Raw genomic sequence first — 19,127 nt, forward strand, 5'->3', positions numbered from 1 at the left:
AGGTTAGTTTAACTGAAACTACAGTGGTAACACCATTAAGGATGTGAATTTGAGGAGATTTCTAATGTCCGAGTCAGCTCGGAATGAATTTGTCTTTTGAATCCAACTTACAAATAAGCCTTTCATATATATGGGGGAGGGAGGTAAATGGGACATCATTTCCATTGGCTCCATAGCCCAAGGAGCAATATCTTACTTGCGTTTTATTATGGACAGTTTGTGAGCTATGTCCTCAGCTGGTGTACGTTAGCCTAGTTCTTCTGAAGTCAATGCAGCTACATTGATTTTAACCAGCTGAGGATATGGCCCTATATTGCTGTGTGTACTAGCAATGGAATTTGGGGTGTGCGAATGACACAGAGAGAAATCCTAATAAGATATTTTTTTCTCATCTAAGTCTGAAGAAAGATATATAATCTAAATCACATTTACGTTGTAACAGCTTTTCTCCTATTTAAGAAGGCTAGAAAAAGACCATAGGTAATGTTTTTTTCTGCACTGCACTATGGACTTCATAATATTCCTTCGTCATGCATCCAAACGTCTGGCTAGGCCCACAGGTACCCCTTGTCCCAAAGAATCCTCTCCCATTCCTGTCCCAACCATTTTGTGCAGCTTAGTTCCATCACACTTTGGGGGATTTTATTTACTGGAAGAATGCCCAGTTTTTAAACTTTCCCCACATGCAGAAGGCATTTAACTTCAACTTGGATTGGCTGGAGTGGGGAATGCACAAGTAAATAGCGGGGCCATCTACAGGCATGGTACACACCCCACAGCCCAGTGGAAACTGAAATAGCTCAACAAGGTATCTGAGAATTGTTCATTTTGCTTCTTTCTGACATTTTTCTTCTTTAAAGAACTGTCATTTCATTTCTTCCCTTTGAATCACACAAAGAGCTTTTACAGCCATCAGTAATAATCTTTTTATCTTGTCTATTTGTAAGGTTCTGGGGACAGGGACTGTCTCTAAGTGTATATACAGCACCTAGCACAACTAATGTGGTCATAACAACAACAGCTTAAGAGGTCTGATCCAAAATCCACTGAAGGCAATGGTCATAGGTGCTGGAACTAGGGGTGCTGCAGCACTCCCAGGCTTGAAGTAGTAATAACAACCCAAATACATGGTTTCTGCCTTCAGCACCCCCACTATAAAAATTGTTCAAGCATCACTGGTCATGATAGTTGATTTCAATGGACTTTGGATCAGGCCCTTGGAAGTCCTTTCCATCCATAGATCTCAAAGCACTTTACCAATGAGAGTAAGTCTCATAGCTCAGTATTGACCTGCAACTGTCCCCTGTTCTTCCATTCCTTGGCCCAGGGACTCAAGTGTATTTTCAGGCACAAATCTAGGACCAAACTTTACCGATCCTAAAATAATTTGTATTGTCTGCCATAATATTTCTACCCCTGGAAGATCATGTGAGACTGGTCCGTAAAATCATGTCATTCTGATTCCCATCTTTGTTAGCTTCCCCCCCGCCCCCCTTCAGTTGTAACATGCTTTCTGTGATCATATTGCAGCTATTATCTTGAAAACTGCCAGGATGAGGTATTAATGCTTTATGATATTTTCAGACTTATATATTTTATAAATTGTTTTTTTTTAAATGAAAGTCTCAATTCCTGAGACAGTGCTGCTTGGAAAAAAAGCCATTTAAGAATTTAAGTTAGGTAAAGTTAAGTTAGGTGGGGGGAAAACAAGATGGTAAATTAGAACATATTTTTACAGACCAATGTCTTGCAGCCTGCTAGAGTTCAAAACAAATGCTTTCTACCATTGGAAAGATGAAAGTCTTAACTTTCCAGCAGTATAAATCATGCATTTCTAACTCTGGAGGTTTATGAGATATTGGACCTTAAAACTGTCATTGGCCCTTTACCTAGCAATGACTTTATGGCATGTGTCCAGGGCTGAATATATCAAGTCCCAGACTTCAAACTGGAGTAATTTTCAACCTCCCTGTGTCTCTTATATTTAATTATGTGTGGAGTTTGTAAGGTAGACAAATGGCTAGTTGGTAACTACGCAGAGACCACCCAACTCTTTTTCACTTGTGTCCAAGTTCAAATCTGAACCCAGATCTTATGCAGTAAGAGGTTTATTATACTCTAATTAAAGTTAACTCACTATGTCAACTTACAGAGTAACAGCCGTGTTAGTCTGTCTTTGCAAAAAGAAAAGGAGTACTTGTGGCACCTTAGAGACTAACCAATTTATCTGAGCATGAGCTTTCGTAGTGAGCTGTAGCTCACGAAAGCTCATGCTCAAATAAATTGGTTAGTCTCTAAGGTGCCACAAGTACTCCTTTTCCTTATGTCAACTTAGCAGCTCTGCAAGGGTGAGGTTATATAGTTCACCAGAGGACTGGTATAAATTCTCATTCTCCATTGTCAATTCATGCAATCCAAAAAACCAAATTATTAATACTTAGCATTTTCCATGATGGCTTTGCATCCAAAATGCCTTACATGTCAAAGTCATACAAGCCTAGGCAAACATTAGATGAGATGTGTATTATCAGAAGAGTAGCAAACAGCTGTAAGTGGGTGGCCATTATTTCACATGATGATACCCCTTGAGGTTATGAAGCTGCTAAACTTTAGACTCACAACCAAACCCATTTTCAGTTCTGTATTTTGACAGCAGAGAAGGAAGGGGAGTATAGAACCTACTCAGAGAAATATAGACTCTGCAGCTATCTAATCTGGTCTTGCTTATCCCTAAGTGAAAGAATATCTTTAATCAAGAGAGCTTTGACAGTCTTGGTAAAGCATCCCAGGACATCTGCACCTATGAAAGAGTCCTTTAGTGTATTATAGGGATTTTATAAACGGCAGGTTTATGATCAATAAGCCACCACTATCCAACTCCAAACACCTTTTGAAATTCCAGGCTGGTAACATGATAGTTAAGAGTAATTGCAATTATTCTGGGGGAGAGGGAGGGCAGACAGTCTATCCCGAGCGTGGCGAGGCTAGCAAAAGAGGGGATTTCCCTATAAAAGTTATGCAGTCTGGACAGTGTTACAGTAACTTTGGGAAGTGCTGAGGAGTCAAATTTTATGGGGCACCCAGCAGCACTAATTCAATGGAAGGGCGGGGTTTTTTTAGGTCCCCCTTTATTGGGGCTGGTTCAGCAATATGTACTGTCTGACACCTCTTGCTATGTGACACCAGCTTTGCTGTCAGACAAGCCTCAGCACTCTAATCTGCAAGATGCATGCTTTTCTGTGGATCATAGGGCTCCTCCAAGGGCACGGATAGCATCAATACTAGAAAAGTAACTAGAAAAGCCTCTTCTCTGGGATGAAAGGAGACATAGGATGACATTAATGAAGAGAAAATCTGGCACATGAATAGTAATTTGTTGCAGACAATGAGTGCAATGGGGCCAGTGGGGGTGTGGGCAGGATGGAGTCTTTTGACTAGTCCCTTTTTACTCAGCTGTTTTACAGCTGCTAATCTCCACGTTCATTAAGATGCAAACTCTTTGCTGGGCTGATAGTGGAGAGGGGGAACACCTGCAGCATGAGGCTGAGCATGAACTCCCCAATAACTGGTGTGAAAACCCAGTGGCATTACTGGTTCAGCTTGATTTTAATTGCGCATGTTGATTTGATAAAAAAACAATCCAATTTTTCAGATTTATTGCTTAGAAATGTAAAATGAAAAAAGACACAAAAGAGAAAACTCCCATACCATATCTAGGTCTCTCTCTAGCTCTCTGTTATAAAAGAGTTAATACTTGCTAAGTCATCAAACAGTACATACCATTTACAGGCTCTTGCTTTAAAGAATTTCAGGGCACATACAGACACTCTGATACATGTTAGATAGACCATGTTTTCTAACTAATTGAATGTGTGTAGTTGTAAGTTTTCCTCTCTGCTACTTTATTCCAGCATATGGAGGGGAAGTTTGAAAATGAACATTCACTAAAGGAAGACATTTGCTAAATGAACTGGTGGGAAAACAAGATACTAATCAGACTTTCTGCCCTAGTCACTGAATAACTGCAGTGTACTGCCTTTTGTTCCAGCTTCTGTATAAATGAAGTATTGGTAAAGAATACCTGTCTTGTGCCTCTGGACTATGGGTGTCTCTACTGTATACTAGAGACATTTCGTGGTTTTCCATTTATGCCAGACAGCATAAACGTAACATTTTATCTGCCCAGTGCAACGAAAGTTTTGTAAAGGTGAAAATACTAGCCCAAACCCAGTTCTTCTCATTAACCAGATATTAAGTTGTAAAACACAAAGGGAGAACACTTAAAAATGATGTAACTACAGAAAGTTCTGAAGTAGGACTTAACCATTAAACAAAGCCGAGGATTACAGTCTTCTCTATCAGCTGAAGCAATTTAAGCCAATAGGATCACTAGTAATGCCAAAAATTGTAATGCACAGGGAAATAATTGGCTAATCATGAGAAAGTAACTCTCGTTAGTACAGAAAGTGGCTCGTTTTTACCTATCATGATGGCAGAATTTCAACCCTCTACCCTGGAGTCCTCTTGTCCTGCCATTTAAATACTTAGTAATAAAATACCAGCTGTGTGTGCCTTTGTCTTTTGTCCCCCAATACAGAGTCAGATGTCACTGTACTTGTGGAAGAAAATGGAGCCCAGTGCGGGGAAAAAAGGTGAGGGGAAAAAAAAAACTGTAGCGCAAGGGAAGTGGCCAATTAAAAATTAAAACCTTCCAACTCTTTTCAATTCATACCTAACAGTCTAGTGATGAGAATTATTTGAAGTGCCTAAGAATTAGAAGTGGGCTTGATCTGATAGGGGGCCACCTTCTTTAGTTACTTGAGTAGCAAAGTGAACCTCAAGAATTCCACTCCACCCAGACATTCATTTTGTACCCACCTTCTCATCCACATTTCATCTGGATTTCCCCACATCTAGAGCTCAGCAATCCCCACACTCATTCATTCATTGATTGGTTCATTCATTTGTTCAGGCCAATGCCACTGAGACACTCATCTGATTATATCAGACCTCAGAAAATAAAAACAGACTGAACGCATGCACACTTCATGAAAAACTGTTCCCAGATGAGATCCTCTGGCAGCTCAGACTGAATAAAAGCAGTGACTGTAAAGTTCACTAGGGCACAGTCTATTATTGCAAGCTTAAAAAAAGAAAAAGCTCCGGAGAGTTTTTGTCGCTGTTCTTGTTTAGGGGGTTTTTAGATTTAGCAATTTGTGATGAAGCAGACTTACCTTACAAGCTTTGATATGAATTAGATCCCACCACAAGCAGCCTCCATGAAATAAATAGGATGTAAAAATCAGCAACCGGCTTTCCACTTTGTTGCTGTCCTGTCAAAACGGAGAAAAAGTTGTCTTGTCTTATAGTCTGTGTGTGTTTGAGAGAGAGAGAGAGAGAGAGAGAGAAAGAGAGAGAGATGTTTGACAGTAAGGCAAACTATGGTCAGAGCAGCCAGCTTCTGCCTGGTTTTTATAGCTGAGCTAGAAGCCCTGATCCTTGTCTCATTCCACTGTAATGGGATGCCTCAAGGCAAGCTTTCCACTTTTTTTTTTCCAGTTGGCTTATTAAAGGAACAGCCTCCCGAGTCCCTTTGGAGCGTGGGTTAGCTTGTCAAACTGAAACACACCACACACAAAGGTATTTGCATGCAGTTTATGGCTAAAGAAGGAAACCCATGAGGAAAAAAAAAAAAAAGTGAGCTCAAGGCAAGTGACTCAGAGGAGAATATTTTCCTTACAGCATCAGCAAAGTATATTATCAGAGTTTTTAGTCTTTCCCCCTCTTTTTAATGCTGTGAAATAAAATCCAGTAAGAGCAGGAGGGTGGCAAGCAGGATTCCAGTTCCAAAGATGCTTCTTACACATCACAGCCCCCTCAGTTGGTGTAAATCAGCCAAACTTCACTTGGTTTATGCCAGTTTACACCAGCTGAGGTGGAGGCCCATGTAACTGCAACCTTGCATTAATTAACTAATGTCTCTGAGCTGCTGCAAACGCAAAAGCTGTGTGGAGGGGGGAAAGAAGAAAAGTCTGAGCTGAGCTCCAGCCTGATGCCTTGAAAAGGAGAGAGAAAAGAGAAGCCTCGTCTTTCTTCTTGGGATTTGATAAAAGGGGATTGTGTGTCTCGGGTGCATGTGTGTTTGGAGAGATAATCTGTTCTCTTGTGTGATGCTTGTGTTTCATCCAGCTGGGGACAAAGCCCCCTCACCTTCATCCCTTTTTCTCACCCAAAGCTATCAATAATCTACAGACCACACCCTTTAGTATATTTCGAGGGCATCTTTTTTGTTCTCTCTATTCTTCCCTTGAACCTCAGGTTTGTGACTGAGGGTTAAATGTGTCCTGGCTTCAGTATGTACGTAACCTGTATGTTCTTCCTATCGGGCAGCATAAACTAGCCCATTCAGCCCACCCCAATTACTTACCTTTTAAAAACCTTCAGAGTTTCAGCTCTGCCCTCACCTAGCTACTGTCCTGACCACACATCTCTGATGCTCTTCCAGTAAGCAAGCACTGCCGTCTGATGCACTCCCTTTGGCCTGATCCAAAGCCCATTGGAGTCAGTGTAAACACACCGGTTGGCTTGAACAAGCGATGAATATGGCTCCTAAAAAGGAGTGGGATCCTTTTGAGCTGCAATCCGAGGGCACCACCTGGACGCTGGCTGGAATTAAAATTGGTTGACTGGCTCCTTCCAGCTACTTAACCCCTCTGACTGCATCTCCTGTCAGCTGGCTGTTCCTAGGAACTCAGGATTTGCCACACAGGATTAGACCACTTGTCCATCAAATCCAGTATGTTGCCTCCAGCAGCAACCAATCCTTGCCGTGTTAAGGGAATTACACTACAGGGAATATCCTGCCCACCCGTACATATCTAAGGCAGACATAATAGATATGGTCAACTGTGCTCTACTGCACATGGAGGAGGGAAAGAATTTCTGACCTGGGGCAGTCATCTTAAACTTTGAATCCTGTGACTCTCATCATAATTACTTCAGATAAAAAGACTGGATAATGCTCTGACCATTTGTAAGAAAATAATATTTGATTCTATTGTTTGACCCTCTAATGGACAAACTGGAGGGACTGACTCAAGAGCTGATCAGAAAGAGTGGGAAAATTTAATATTTTATTGGATAGGTCCTCGCATTTTAAAAATAAAGGAAAGTGTCAAAATTCAGATAATTCCACCCACCTCCACAATCAGTCCAAAAAAAAAAAAAGAAAAATGGGAAGAAATCAAAAGACTGTTGAAAATTTTCCTTGATTAGCCTCCCACCCAATTTCAAAATTTTCAACAAAATTTCAAATTTTGAATTTTTTTGACCAGATCTAGTGTTTGCAACTCTGCATCTGCTACTTCAGGAAAGAATCCTGATCCAGGAAACACTGATGCACAGGCTTAAAGTTAAACATGATTTATGGGCTTCACAGATAAAGGATAGGTTTCAGAGTAGCAGCCGTGTTAGTCTGTATCCGCAAAAAGAAAAGGCGGACTTGTGGCACCTTAGAGACTAACAAATTTATTTGAGCATAAGCTTTCATGAGCTACAGCATCCGATGAAGTGAGCTGTAGCTCACGAAAGCTTATGCTCAAATAAATTTGTTAGTCTCTAAGGCCTGGTCTACACGGGGGGTGGGGAATCGATCTAAGATACGAGAATAGCGTAGCTGAAGTCAACATATCTTAGATTGATTTAGAATCACTTACTTGACGTCCTCGGGCGCGGGATCGACGGCCGCTGCTCCCACGTTGACTCCACTTCTGCCTCTCACCATGGTGGAGTTCCGGAGTCGACAGCAGAGCGATCGGGGATCGATTTATCGCGTCTACACTAGACGCGATAAATCGATCCCCTATAGATCAATCGCGACCCACCGATCCAGCGGGTAGTGTAGACATGGCCAAAGGTGCCACAAGTACTCCTTTTCTTTTTACAGATAAAGGATGTATTTAAACAAAGTGTTTCCTGAATGGGGGCCTATCATTGCTCTTTAAGAATCTCCATGTTAGGAGTTGTCTCTCATCTGTTCTTTATATTCTGGTCATTTCAAATATCCTCCAAAATTTTTTACAGTGGTCGTTGCTAGTTCTGTGTTAGCAGAGGCATCTATTTTCCCCAGGCAGCTCAGGAGCAGCAGCCACATTAAATAAAGCTGGTGAAGCTTCCGAATTTTGATTTTCTGTGAAAACACGGAATGAATTTTTTCACAAAAATTTTTTATGGGGGGTGGGGGGGCACAAAACATTTGTCCTGTTTTTCAATTAGCTATAGAGTTTGTCAAGAAGAGGAAGAGAAGGATTTCTTCCTCCCCTCCCCCCATTCCAATTAGTGACAAATCCTCTGTTCCAATTGTTTGGAACCAGTTCTGTTTCCAAGAAGTTGTCCCCCACTACTGGCAGTTGAAGCTAGACAAATTCAGATTGGAAATAAGACACACATTTTTAACAGTCAGAGTAATTAACCATTGGATAAAAATTTCCCAGGATCACGGTCGATTTTCCATCATTGACAGTTTTTAAAAATCAAGATTGGATGCTCTTCTAAAAGGTCTGCGAGGATGATCTAAAAGATTTTGGAGAAGTTCTGGGGTTTGTGTGATACAAGAGGTCTGGCTAGATGATCACAATGGTCCCTTCCGGCCTCGGAATCTATGAATAATCACCAATAGGACCTGGGAGAGAAGCTGAGGGTGGTCCACTGTCTTCTAAAAATACCACATCCCCATTGTTCTGGGCAGGTTGTACTGGAACTGATGTTCTCTCAAGCTGCACTGACAATGTTATGCAAATAGATAGGGCACCCGCATGTTTCCTACTTTGCTGTCTAACCCTTTTCAGGGTACAGCTACTCTAGTACAGATCTCCCACGACGGCTGGCTCTTGTGAAGAGCAAATGTTGAATACTGGGTGAAGTGTGATCTATTTGGCAGTTAAGTGTGATGGGGGCTCAGGCAAGGTTTCCCCCCCAGATATAACCATTGCCCAGTTGGCTAAGAGTATTATGGGAATTCACAGTGTCATGGGGTCATAAATTAAGACCAGAAGGGACCATTATGATACTAGTCTGACCTCCTGTGTAACCCAGGCCACAGAACCTCCCATTCCTCAGGTAAATTTCAGCTATTAACTACTGCTGGAAGCATGATCCTGGATTTAATGTACCAATGCTCAGTTCTGACAGAAGAAATCCTCTGTTCCTATGGTTCTTATATTAACAATGCATTCAGGGTTATCCCTTCCAGTCCCTAACTCTAGCATATGCTAGGAAAACATTTTATTTCATTGTCCAAATCCATGAGACTGTCATAGAAAGCTAAAAATGTTGGATTGTTCAAAGTCCTTTGCTGTGTTTGTCTCAGTAACTGTTAATACCAGCCTTTTGCCTTCACTTGTTAAAACCTGTTCACCATAATTTTCCTCTTTGTTTTCTCCACCCACTACTCTATGCAAATTTCAAGCCAGGTTCCCTATGAGATTAATGTTTTAGGCAAAAGTTCAGACCTGTTCTTGTTTCTTCTTATTTGGCTCACCCCAGGCCTGTTCTTGTTTCATCCTATATACTCACCCCTCCCTAATCACATACTGGTGTTTTAATTTAGGTATCACCATGAAATGATTCCCTGAATCAGAAGCAAAACAAAAACTGAATCAGTGGGGGTGAGGGGGATTCTCTTTAAAATAATTCTGGATCAGAGATACACATTTAGGCACTGCGGTCCATACCAAGCAGGACAGGAGCCCAGGTCTCACTGCTGATGCGTCCTCTCTTGAGAAATAAACTTTGATGGCGAGATTTGTTTGAGAGAGAGGAGGGAGGGAGCGAATTTCATCCTATGTGACAGTGAAAGAACATTAGACTAGAGAAGGCTGATTTTTAGCATTCATAAGACTTATAGAACCTCAAGACATATGTAGAGAAGGACATAATGGATAGATAGGCCCAGGGATGACTGGACTCTAATGGCAGGACACCACAGTTCAAACTTCTCATGTTCACAGACTGGGATTCTGGAAAACACTGGTCAGATGTACATTGAATCACATCATATTCTGTGAAAATTGATTACTGGATCTCAGGTAGTCAGTGGTGGTTAGGATTTCTGACTTAAACTCGACTATCCTATTCTAGAATAATTTAGCCTAGAACAGACCGATATTGACAATAGGATTTGAATGCAGCTTGCCCGTAGTGCTGAGAATTCATGTGGTTTTGGTGGATCCTGATGTGTCACTAATAGTGTACACAACCCTAGGTAGCATCATACAGATGGGAAAGCAGCAACTCAAATGAATCTGCCTCATTAAACATAAATGATCAGGTGATCATGCTTTTATTCAGTGGAATAGATACCTGGATTGAATGGCTTTAGGCCGCAGGAAATATTCAAGCACAGGCATTTGGGAAGAGATGTGTTTCCAGTTAGAGACAAATGATCAAATGAGAGAGTGATAACATTTGCAAGTAATTCAAAGTTGGGAGGTAGAACAAAAACAGAGAGATATAGATCATATGTACAGATGGATTAGTGGTATGGAACAACTTACATATGAGAAGAGGTTAAGAAGACTGGGAGTTTTCAGTTTGGAAAAGAAATGACTAAGGGAGGGATATGATAGAAGTCTATAAAATCATGACCGGTGTGGAGAAAGTGAATAAAAAAGTGTTATTTACTCCTTTACATAATACAAGAACCTGGGGTCACCCAATGGAATTAATAGGCAGGTGGTTTAAAATGAACAAAAGGTAGTACTTTTTCACATAACACACAGTCGATCTGTGGAACTCATTGCCAAGGGATGTTGTGAAGGCCAAAACTATAACTGCGTTTAAAAAAAGAATTAGACAAGTTCATGGAAGATAGACCATTTGTCTTAAGCTTAAGACTGGAACTTATTTGTGCTTTACCTGCTTTAACCTGGCAAATAACTCTGATTCCTTTTTCCTAGTTAATAAAATCTTTAGGTAGTTTATTACAGGATTGGCTACAAGTGTTGTCAAGTATGAGATCTAAGGTGCAACTGACCTAAGGCAAATGACTGGCCCTTTGGGACTGGGAGTAAACACTATTGTCAAGATCTTTGGTGTAAGGAATCATCTATAAGTTTACCCGGATGGCAAGATAGAAAGTACCCAAGGGGACTGTCTGAGAGTCCATATTAGGCTGTTTTAGTACTTGAGGAGCTCACACTTGGTAACTGGTTGATGAAATCTAAGTATAGAACTCATAACCAATTTGTGCCCTGCTTCTTAACAGTCTGCCTTGAGCTTCAGATTCATGCCCTTGAGACACTGCAGGACAGCTTGGCAGGCTGTAACAGTGTTTTGTACTGGTTAGAGCAGGACTTTAGGAATCCTGACTGCCCTGCTTTCTGTATTATTACTTCAAATCATTTTCCACACCCATAAAACAGGGATGAAAATACACTGAAATTCTCAGATGGAAGGCACAGTATTTTTTTTAGAACTGCAAACAAATTAGAGAGGTACCTCAGCTCTAACGTTCCAATGTGAATCCAGATGAAAGACTGAGATTTTACAAAAGTGATACAGTAAAGAGGAAAATGAACTAGTCACATTGGATACCAAGGAGGAATAATGACCTAAAAATAATATTTAGATAATGGACCTTGGTGGAAGAAAGCTTTCTAAAGGTGGATCAATCAGGGGAATAGGTCTTTGTGTTATATGAAAGGTTTATGGAAAAAATAGTATATAATAGCGTTGGTTCTTTCTACTTGACTAAATGGACACCAGATCTGAAAGGTCCCTGCCAGATCCCAGTCCCCTTACTGATGACTTTAGGACAAGTAATTGCCCAGGGACATTTGTGATCCTAGCCCATTTAATCTCCTTTTGTTATATTGTCTCATCTTTGAGCCAATGTTCAGAAAAGCTTAGCAGAATAAAAAAAATATGTCAGGCTAGCGTTTAGACCTTTGTGTCTTCCCTTGCCCCATATCTTGAAAGTATTGAGCTTCTAAAACATTAAAGTCTTGACTTCTACATGCCTCTAACCTGTAGGTGGCTCATGTTAAATCTGACTGTGTTATTCTTCTAACCTTGCTATCATCTTCTCTTTCAATATTCTCATTTGATTTCTTACTAGAGAAAGTTCCACTTTTTGTAAGAAGCCATTTGTTCAACGCATTCAGTATTTTCTTCTGTCAGCAGATGATTGACGCATACTTGATTGTTACGAATTTGTTCATTTGAAGTTATTCAGCAAGTGGTTTACGTGAACATAGTTCCACTTAGAGTTTACCAGGGACCCATAAATTATCCTGGCTCTGTTGCTTGGAGTGTTTGGTATTTGCAACTTGCTGTTCATGTAGCCTGTTTAGCAGTTAATTTTCCTCCCTGCCTTGATTACTTCCAAACCAATCAAGAGCTCTCAGGATGGCTGCATGGATGGTTCCTGTATGAATGCTTGAACCGATACCTATAATAGTGGTTAATGGAGTGCAAATAGGGATTTGTTAGAAACTTTTCCAAAGGATTCTTAACTTTTATGGATGGCTACAGTTGTGTTCTGGCTCCCACCTTATTAATGAAGTTCCTGCTTTAGATTTGGCTACATCCTAACAGCAGCAGCACAAAGGGGCTGTTATGATCCATTAATGAGAAGCCAGAGAACTGAAAGGCCCATTCTTGATGTCAATGGGAGTCCAACGTGAGCAAGGACTTCAGGACAGAATGCTATAAACATAACACTTATGGCGTATCTATACAATCCGCAGCAGCAAGCCTTCCAACCCAGGAAAGCAGGACATGAGCAGCGATTGCAGAATCAGATGAGCAGTCCTGGGGATTTCAAAGGAATTGATCACACTTGTAAGGAGAAGAACTGTACCCCAATAATCTAATTAAATATAATTGGCCAGCAATTCCAGTACAAAATACACTGGAATTACCCACACTTTTTTCTCCGTGAAATGCTTCTCAAGAAGAACAGAAAGTCCTTTCTTGTTTAGAATGTGTCTATCGGCAGGATGTTGTCTTAAGTGTTCTGTTTATGCCCCGAGAAGAAGTGGGGTGCAGCTGTTTGAAAGTAAAACCACTGGGCTTATGCAATGTGTCTGCACAGGAAGCAGGTTGCAAGGGTCTCTTCCTGTATCCCCTTCTTTAACTCTTCCTTTGGAGGCTGAGGCGTTCTGTTCTGAACAGCCTCCACTTAACCTGGGAAGGCTTCAACCCCAAAGCAGGAGAAGATAACTGAGGAAGCTGCAGTCTCTATCAAAGAGATTTCAAGTCCCCTTATCAGGAGAGAAAAAAAATCAGGAAAGCTGGTGTTGCCTAGTGGCTAGAGCAGTGGACTGGGACTCAGGATAAATGGGTTCTATCCCTGGCTCTGCTGCTGACCTGCTGGGTGGCCTTGGGCAAGTCACTGTGCCTCAGTTTCCCCATCTGAGAAATAGGAACACATACACTGACCTTTGTAGAGTGCTTTGAGATCTACTGATCGTAATATCAACCTCTCATATCACTTTCTATTTTTAGAATGAGGAGTCCTTGTGCACCTTAGAGACTAACAAATTAATTTGGGCATAAGCTTTCATGGGCTAAAACCCACTTCATCAGATGCATGGAGTGAACAGTACAGTAGGAAAATAGATATATAGAGAGAGGACATGAAAAAATAGGTGTTGCCATACCAGCTATAATGAGACTAATCGATTAAGATGAGCTACTATCAGCAGGAGAAAAAAAACCCTTTTGTAGTGATAATCAGGACAGTCCATTTCCAACAGTTGACAAGAAGGTGTGAGTAATGGGAAAAATAGTTTTTACTTTGTGTAATGACCCATCCACTCCCACTCTTTTTCTCCTGCTGAGAATAGCCCACCTTAATTGATTAGTCTCATTATAGTTGGTATGGCAACATCCATTTTTTCATGTTCTCTCTCTATATATATATCTTCCTACTCTATTTTCCACTCCGTGCATCTGATGAAGTGGGTTTTAGCCCACGAAAGCTTATGCCCAAATAAATTTGTTAGTCTCTAAGGTGCCACAAGGACTCCTTTTCTTTTTGCTGATACAGACTAACACGGCTACCACTCTGAAACCTATTATTAGAGATACTTCCAAGGATAGAACATACAACACCCTTTAAGTTCACCACATCGAACCAGCGCTCTGGCACAAGGAGTAATGCGAGAGTCAAGAACTGGTGGCAATTAAAGTGTATCAACTTCCTTCAGTCCCAGTGACTGTGTCAGAATTAAGAGCAAGATTCAGACCCACTTTTATCATGTCTTATATTTGTGGCAGACTCCCCTGCAAGCTGATGAGACTAAATACAGTTTGAGGCCTCTAGTTAGCTAGAGAGAAGACAGAGCATATTCCAAGTGGTTGTATGAGAGGGAGTATAAATAAGGATGTGGAGCAGCAGAAAGCTTTTGTCAGCATGATTGCATTGCTTTTGGCTAGTGAAGCCATGCATAGCTCATGCAGAGTATTCAAATGAATGCCAGCAATGACTTTATACCACAACCCACCACCTTGCACTCACTATGGCCCAAACTCAGGGAAGCACATAAGCAAGTGCTTAACTTGAACTATGTGTTTAAGTCCCTGTAACATAGCGTACTCCCCATCCATACTACCCCCCCGCCCCCGCCCCCTTGTTTAAGTAGTTCCTTCTGATTCCCTGAAGCTGGGGTCACTAAGTATCATTAAGATGCCATATCACCATCATCAGCTGGGAGCTAGTTGCTAGGTCACAGGCAAGGCTGAGCCTGGCTTGTCTTAAAAGCCCAGCCAGCCTGTCACAGTCCCATTGACCTTACTGTTAAAGTTATGCATGTTAACCATGTGCTTACAATGTTTGCTGAAGATGTGTAGTTTCCTAAATTGGGATATTAATAACAAATACATAAAATAATAATAATTATTATTAATAAATAAAATAATACCTGCTAGGGACTTCACCATTGATACCTATTTTATGTGGAAGTTCGCTCAGATACTATGGGGATGGGTCTTAGTATAAAACCCCAAGATTATTAATTATTATTAATAATAATAATAATAATAAGAAGAAGAAGCTCTTATATAAGTTAGGATGAGCATTATTTTGTGTAAACACACACACACACACACCCTTTTGAGACAGGTTGCCTTCTGTAACTGAATGAGACTTAATTCAATCCCATATGTCACCCATTACAGGAAGGTCGTGTAAGTTCCACACGTGGCTGGCGCTGTCGATCCTGAGCATCCCATGCTAGCAGAGGAGAAGATGTAAAATGGAGTCGATGGCGCCGAGCAAAGGATCCACTTTCGACATGGGAAGGGACGAGTTACATGCTTTACTGATTACTGCGTAACTCTCCATGTAGTGTGGGGAAAATGTGCTACTTTTATGAGTCCTCTACATGTCTAGCCCAGATTGCTCACTAGGAAGCCCTCTTCTCCTAGTTCTGAGTTTGATGAGGCATGTCTGAAGTGCTTCTATTGACACTGCTTTAGGCAGTGTCAGGGCTAGTCATTCAGCATAGGATTAGCCCATCTTCATCTTTTTTTTCCAAATAAAAATGGTATAGACACTGCATAGCTTCCCCTGGTACCCTGGAATAAGCAACAGCCCTGCAGGGCTGGGTGTTAAAATATGCCTGAAGTAAGTACCTGCTGAGCTAACAGAAGCTGTGCTTAGAAAATACATTCATTCATAAAGAAAGCTGCAGAGTGGTTACAACAAATGGACCACCCATGAAGTGTCAGTTTGAGAATATGAGTCTGCAAAGGCATAATACCTGTTGCCCATGGATTTACCACCTCATCTGCCATTACTGACACTAAACACTACCCTCCCAGGACAGAGGAAAATGACGTCTTCTGAGCCTTACAGCTAAATATTACAATTCATTATTATTATTCCTACTAATGCTTCTTATTTGGGTTAGCAACATTCTTTACAAAGCAATACTGTGACTGCAATGTGTTAGGTGTAGTGAGTTTGTCAGGCCTGATAGGAGTTGCGGACACAGAGAAGTGAACCACCAATGGGCCTCCATGTCACACAAGGCTTCTTCCTGAAGAAAACAGTGAGTGCGGAATTCCAGACTAACGAGTAGAAATTACAACGCAGTCGGATGACTCGTACCCCGGGGAACTATGTCTACCCACCTTCAAGCTGCAAGTGACTTGGCTAGAAAGGTCACTAGTTTAACAGGTAGCATTCACCAACCCGACAGGTATAGAAAGATCCAAATAAAACAGGAGACGAGGATGTATGGGAGCATTCTGGTCCCATGGGCCGATTGTAATTAGGGTGGTGGGAAGTGGATAGGACACCACTACTCTCCAGTAATTACTTTTTGCTGATGTAAGGCTCAACATTGATTGGCTGTAGAGAGAACCACATCCAACCTGGAAGGATGGTCAGGATGGCTGTCCGAATGCCAAAGGGGAGAATGGACAGAAGAAATGGGATAGGGGAATCTTGTAGCGTCCATTGTGATGGAAGAGACCAGGTTCCGAGGTTATTAATTATACAGTTATTAATTATATGTATTACCGTAGCTCCAAGATGCACTGACTCGGATCAAGCTCCGATTGTGCTTGGCAGTGTGAAGACACCACAGTCTCTGCTCCAAAGAATATACAATCTAAATCGACAAGACAGACAAAGGTTAGAAGAAAGGAATTTTATCTCCATTTTACAGGTGGGAAAACTGAGGCATTGAGCAATTAAGTCACTTACCCAAGGCAACATAGAGCGTCAGTGGCACGGCTGGGTGTTGAATGCAGATCTCCTGAATCCTAATCCAGCACCTTAACCCACAAGAGCATTCTTCCTACCAGAGGAATCTTGCTCCAGGATGCAAGAAAGACTACAGCAGTCATTTGTGAAAGGCTGTTGACTTAGGCTATGTGTACACTAGAAATGCTACTGCAGTACAGTTGAAGCACTGTAGCGCTTCAGTGTAGCCATTTACTACAGCGACAGAAGAATTCCTCCACTGACCTACAGCTGTCTACACAGGGACTTAAGTCTCCTTAACGAGGTCACTCAGGAATGTGAATTTTTCACACCTTTGAGCAACGTAGCTGAGTTCACCTAACTTGCTAGTGTAGTCCACCCCTTACGCTCCATAGTCTTGATTCTTCTCACATACCGGCATAACTGTGTTGACTTGCGGGGAGTTAATCTTGATTTACACTGGTACGAGAGAAAAGTTAGATCCTACGCCATTCCCCTTCATAGGAAACACCCCAACAAGAGGATCTGTCCTTAAAGTCATGAACAATTTTCAAGGGGTAGGACAATGTCTGTCAGAAATCTCAGGCGGTGATGGAGAAAGTCTCACTGCTGAGTTTATGAGAGCTCTGGAGGGCTGGAATCTCCCTGGGTTCATACCTATGGAATACGGGAATATTTCACTGCCTGTATCTTACAGAGTTCAGACTTCTGTACATACCTCAGTGGAAACGAAACTGTAAAATGTAACTAAAATGTAAATGTCTGCAGGAAGCAGACACATACCAGACTACCTCTCCCCTTTGTGCCTCTGTTAACAATTAACAAGCTCTTGGTTTCCATTTTATTCTGTGATCTCATTCATGGATTCATTAGCAGGGGACATAATAAGCCCAGTAGTGAAACACAAAGCAAGCTTTAAAAAAAAAAAAAATCAGCTCCCTTCACAAGTTGCAGGTGGAAGTACTTTGTGGCAGTTAAGACACTTGTCACAGACAGCTACTTACTCTGACATGCAATATTACCTGGGGACTAATATTACCATGACAATATAGGAAGGGTAGCACATGGGGCTAGACCAAACCATTGGCACTGATGCAGATTGGTGATGCAGTAAGGAGCTATGGCCTTAGCAAAGTTTGTTGACATTTCTGATGTAAATTTAAAGCCAAACCCTCAGCTGGTATAAAGTCATATAGTTGCAGTGGAGTGAATGGATTTGCACCATCTTATAATTTGACTCTCACATTTTAAAATAACCCTCTACTTTACAAACCACAGAATGACACACACTCTCAGGTGAAGCTGAGAATAAATACTTCCCTTTGCAAAAAAGTTTTGCAGTAATAATTCAAAACTCTATTGCTTACAGTAGTAAAACAGGTGTTTGGGGCCAATATTGCTGTGTATAGTAGGAGAGTATAGGGGCATAAACTGGTGTAACTCCCTTGATGTTGATAGAGTTATTCTGATTTACACCAGAACGTAACTATTCCTGATTTACCTGGGGGGCGAGAGAAGAATCAAGTCTGTCCTATCTATCTACCTATTTACCTACCTAGCTCACAGTGATCATCATCTGAGTACTGGAGAAAGTACAGAGTACATGAAAGTGAACAAATAATGAGAAACAAAGTCAATGGAGCATTTTAAACTATTCCAAAATTTTGGTTTGGGCTGAGTTCTAGGAAGGGACCAAGGTTTGGAAGGGCTATGAAGACCTCCGTTTTTTGGCAGAATCTTGACTTCTCTAGTTCAGAGCTTCCAGTTGCTATACTGCCAGGATACACAATTCACTGCCTTAACTGGTCCATGACACCCACGTGGCTGCTGCGTTTCAAAGCTCAGCTGTTGCCACGCTTTGATCATAAATCACAGTTGAATCATAAATCACTGAGCTGCAGATTTTTAGCAACTCTGCAGGGTGTTTTCGGGGATATGTGGCAGGAAAGGCCATTATGGAAGGGGCAATATTATTGGCTGATGGAGGACAGATCATTTTAGTTCATAATTCTCCCTCCTAGCTATCAACCCAACCTGTGAAATGTACACTGTTGCTATAAACATACAGATATGTTGGGTAACAGAAGTGGCTCACCTGCACGGCCTTTGCAGCTTGTTCTGGCCTTGTCCAGGGTACACTGGTGGCATGGCATGAGTAGAACTGGGAAAAAAGTCTCTGTTTTCAAAGAGGGACATAGTTAGGTGAGGGACCTGAAATTCACGAACATAAACCTGTGGGCAGGGAGACAAACAGATCACTGGCCTCTCAGCATTATTGATAAAGCTGTTTCTCATGGCTCCTCCTACTTGCCTCCAGCTGCATTCCTTATTGCTAATGAAACAGGGAGCAGGGTCAAGCGGACACTGCTGTGTTGGAGAATCCACCAGACACCCAGGCTCCAATGGTGTGGAT

The 19,127-nt window shown here is 41.5% G+C and overlaps 1 protein-coding gene across 8 annotated transcripts in view; it reads right to left on the reverse strand.

Moving 5' to 3' along the window:
* The window catches only part of TNC (tenascin C), a 92,318-nt gene extending 86,871 nt beyond the window's left edge, over positions 1 to 5,447 (reverse strand). For 4 of the 8 annotated variants that reach the window (XM_084649814.1, XM_084649812.1, XM_084649815.1 and 1 more), the window contains exon 1: positions 5,235 to 5,446. The gene's annotated coding sequence lies outside the window, so the exon portion shown is untranslated. Of the gene's footprint in view, positions 1 to 5,234 lie in introns of all 8 variants that reach the window. The other 4 variants (XM_084649818.1, XM_084649817.1, XM_084649811.1 and 1 more) reach the window with 3 other exon arrangements.
* Positions 5,448 to 19,127: the final 13,680 nt, after the last annotated feature.

Source organism: Lepidochelys olivacea (genome assembly GCF_965140295.1).
Source record: "Lepidochelys olivacea isolate rLepOli2 genome assembly, chromosome: 16".
Lineage (NCBI taxonomy): Eukaryota > Metazoa > Chordata > Testudines > Cheloniidae > Lepidochelys > Lepidochelys olivacea.